Genomic DNA, 4,554 nt, shown 5'->3' on the forward strand with positions numbered 1-4,554 from the left:
GATATATATTCTTTTCGAATAATAACTTCATTGGGCTTTCTTTTTCGAACAGAAAAGAAATTGTCAGATAAGCGTTATCATTTCTTAGTTATGTCGACCATCCTCGCCCATGTTCTCTCCGATTTCCTCAACGCTGCGGCTGCCGTTTGGAAAGAAAAGAAAAGAAAAAAAGAACGACGACGACGACAACAACAACAACAAAAACTACTATCGTTGTCTTCTAGGTACAGGTCAGACAACCCGTTCTGTAGGACACTGCAGGACCGGGAAGACGGAAGTCGAATCCACGTAGTTTTGGTGTCCCGGCGCTAGTTTTCGAACATGCGAGCCAAGAATAAGTATCTCCAGATACTGTTGGGGTCACTGGTCAGGTAGCTCCAAGCAGGGGGTTTTGCTGTGGCCTGGGCTGAAAGAAAAAGGAGATCAGGCAGTCAGCAACAATAACGACGACCACCACGGTAGGTTCAACTAACTGCTATTAGTCTTGAGTCTTTCGGATGAGATGATAAACCGAGGTCCCATGTACAACATGCACATGACGCTCGTTAAACAACAGCCAACAAACGGATTATTCTTTGTATTTTTGTGCGTAAAAGTCTGCCTTGATAGCAAAACAGATACATTTGTAGACAGAAAAAATAGATATACTATATCGGCGGTGAGGCACTGTGGCGACGCCCTCTTCCCGGGAAGAACAGCCCGAATTTCAGACAGAGCCATCTATTGTGATAATGAGTAATCCAATCCAATCCAATCCAATCCAACCAAGTCCAATCCAATCCAGTTCAATACAATACAGTACAATCTCTGGACTCCCACCTCTTCGAACAACACCAACACTCCAGCACTGACAAACATGACCTATAAGGGCAAAAGCCAATAAGTCGTTAAACTCGAACACTAATCGTGGTGGTGTACAAAATACCCGAAGAAGACTCTACCCGGCGAAACGCTGTATATATATATATATATATATATATATATATATATATATATATATATATATATATATATATATATATATATATTGTTCTCGTACTATCATTACAATACTTTTTATCCTGTCTTTTTCTTTCTTAAATTTCTTAAAAAGAAATCCAGCTGTCATTGTTTTGTCCACAATGATGACAGTATAAACGGTAACAGATGTCAAAAAGGAGTTGAAAAAAAGGTGAAAAGGATTAACCGAAGAAGGTGTGAAAATACACGAAACATTGGTCACATATTTTCATCCTGATATCAGACCTTTCACCCCATAGTTTAAAACTTGTTTAATGTATTTTACCGGAAGTTCCAGCGGTCATCTTCTTTCTACCTCGTTTATAGGTTCCTTAGCTGGACTGCAGCCATTCCGCTTGCTACGTCTTTCTTCACTTCAGCACTGACATTTTTCAAACATCTTCCAGCCACCACAGCACACTCAGCCAGCTGACCCCCGAAAGAATTGTGCAATATACGAAATGTCGGCCACAAGTTTTTGTCCTGACATTTTAAACTGCTTTTTTTAAACACTCATTTGAAATCGGTTTTTTTTTTAAAGGTCCAGTAGGCCCTAGTCATCTTTTAACTTTGCTGTCGGATGCGTTGTCGAATGGAATTAATCAACACTGACCGACAAGTGCATAATAATTCTGGCTTCATTCAACAATTCTGTGCGAAATGAAGTTCAAGCATATTGTGACTTTACAAACAATTCATGTCCCCCATCTATACAGGACAGGACGGTGTGTGTGTGTGTGTGTGTGTGTGTGTGTGTGTGAGTGGGGTGGGGGGTGGGGACACAGAAAATGGACAGACAGTCCAACAGACACTTACGTTCAAGTTGTGCCTCCACTGTCATCATGGACAGCAGGCAGACAGCGAGGCAGACGACGACGATGAAAGCTTTCATCATGATGTCTGATGTCTACTGTACGCTGTAAACACACAGTGACAAATAACGAAAGAGGTTAGAGTGTACCTTAGTGGCGTGTGTTCTTCGACAGCTCACTGCATGTTGACAGTGTGTGAACAAAGAGAAACGTATATACCTCAAGCTATTGTTGCACCAATAAGGCGCTTTCTGATAGTTAACACACGTGGGGATGGATTCAGATTCTAAAAGAGAACACATTTCTGCTTCTTATGTTACAGTGGTGTCAAACAGCTGAATCATTCTTTGTTCTTTAAAATTTTGGTAAGCTGTCCATTAAAAAAAAAAAAAAAAAAAAAAAAAAAAAGAAGAAAGAAAGAAAAAAGACAGTATTTTCTTTCGTTTTTGTGATCAGAGATCTTGAATTACCAACGGTTTTTCATCACAGCACACTTGCAGCTATATGTCACATACTATTGTTATCAATAACGACATTCACAGTGAGAAGATCTTAATCTGATTCCTTTGGACTGGTGGAAGATTTCACCGAAGAACTCTTTGATTCCCACCCAAACTCTGTCTGGAATGTGTCCAGTGTATGCTTGTATAAGTCTTGTTATTAACAATAGTACACAATCATCATGCAGCACACAGTGGCATTTAATATCACAAACTATACGCAAAGTTTTGTCTCTGAAGTAAGATAAGATAAGAATAACTTTATTATCTCCAACTGGAGAAATTTGGTCAGGTGCATTATCACAACATAGACAAGTAAACAACATGGGGTCCATAACTGTAGAAGTCAACAACAGCTTTTACAAATATTACAAAGATACAAATGTAAAAAAATATCACACACACCGTTTCATACATACATCCTCACACTGCAGGTAATAACTAGTATTCTTAATGTAAAAACAGAAAGAATTAAGAGACATTATTTGAATATAATTATAAACATAGCCTACTACACTGCACATTGATTATAATAGACATATAAGAATAAAGATAAATTGCGGAAAACCGCAACCAGATAATCAGCACACACCCGCACCCACCCACCCCCCACCCACCCCACACACGCGGATTACTTGATTAAACAAGAGTAATAAACATATGCTCTCAAATAAAAGCATTTCACATATTCGCTTTTAAAAACATTGCAATTAATTATTACATCGTATTGTGCACTGACAAACATAACTCAGGGTCCAAAATCACCGAATCCCTCTTTCTATGATTTTTCCTATTTATTTTGGTGTGTTTAAATGGTGTTTTGTTCTTTTTTTATTTATTCATTTTTTTTCATAATTTTGTTGGTTTGTTTGTTTGTGGTTTTTATCGTTGTTTTTCACACTTTCGACGATACTCTACTATATTACATTATTGCAACTTATGCAACTGCATCATGGTGCCAGATGTTTTCTCAAAAGCGTTTTGAAAATTTATAAAATAGAAGTATAGTTCAAGGTCGTATATTTTTGGCGTCGTTTATATATTTATTTATTTATTTATTTTATTTTATTCTTTTAATTTTTTTTTTACATTTGATTTGTTTACATTGAAAACGTCTCCATAGTCGGCAAAACAATCAGTTGCCTTTTCTGTTGCTGAAAACGATCTCTTTGAAAAAAAAATCCGAGGAATCTGGTGGCATTAATTAAGGCTGTTGTATTAGATTGGACAGACCCTACTGTGTCAGTTTATAGTCCACCCGAACTCCAGTGTTCACACATTATTTTCGACACAAATGGAAACTTTATCACAGCGTTAGGAGGAAAATACTGATTCACAAGTTTTCAAGAAAACAAGCCACCACACAGACCAGCTCTTCAACCTGTTATCCAGTCGGCACGACATCTGATGTGTAAAAGTATGAAGATACAGCGATCAGAGAGGTCTTTGTAACAGTAATGTGATGTGTTATAGTATGAAGATACAGCGATGAAAAAGAAAAAAAAAAGCAGCAGTAAATCAGTTCGCATCAAGATAAAAAAGTTAACATCCAAATATTCAATCAAACAAACAGGCAAGTAAAACAGAGCTACGGTTGAGAGACAGAAAGACAGAGAGGGGGAGAGAGAAAGGAGTAGGGCGAAGTAGTGACTGAGGAAGGGAGAAAGAGGACTGCATTTTTTCGAAGCTTCTCTCGTCGTGGTGTATGATCAACCATGATCTGTCACCGACGGAAAAATGATCAAGAAAATATTCACCGAAAACTGGGGGGGGGGGGGGGGGGAAACAAACAAAAAAAACCAAAAAAAAACCCACGACATTTCAGACAGCCAGCTGACTGACTCACCAACGACATGAACAAGCACGTGATCAAACAAACCGGAACTACTAAATGCCTGTAAAAATTGGGATTTGATTATTTCAGAAACAAGTTTGACTGAAAGAACATATCATTTCAATACAAGAAAAATCCAATGGAATAAGACTGATTAATAGTGGGGTTCCAGATGAAAATTAATTATCATATCCTTATGAGAAAATCTGTTCTGATGGAGATGGGAGTACTTCCAGATAATATGTGTAATTTCTGCAAGTTTTTAAAAAAAAAAGAAAAAAAGATTCAATTCTACATTATCCATGGCAGTGTAACCATGTACAACTTTTTTGACAGAAATTGTAAGACATCTAAAGGAAAAGTGTTTACACAGATGCTTTTGGACATAACATAATAATAACTGATGGAT

The 4,554-nt window shown here is 37.5% G+C and overlaps 1 long non-coding RNA gene across 1 annotated transcript in view; it reads right to left on the minus strand.

Moving 5' to 3' along the window:
* The window catches only part of LOC143293571 (uncharacterized), a 5,248-nt gene continuing 694 nt past the window's right edge, over positions 1-4,554 (minus strand). Inside the window, exons 2-3 of the long non-coding RNA XR_013056785.1 lie at positions 1,816-1,916; positions 1-406 (exon numbers count right to left, since the gene is read on the minus strand). This is a non-coding gene — a long non-coding RNA (uncharacterized LOC143293571). The remainder of the gene's footprint in view (positions 407-1,815; positions 1,917-4,554) is intronic.

The sequence above is a fragment of the Babylonia areolata genome, chromosome 19 (assembly GCF_041734735.1).
Source record: "Babylonia areolata isolate BAREFJ2019XMU chromosome 19, ASM4173473v1, whole genome shotgun sequence".
In the NCBI taxonomy this organism is placed as follows: Eukaryota; Metazoa; Mollusca; class Gastropoda; order Neogastropoda; family Buccinidae; genus Babylonia; species Babylonia areolata.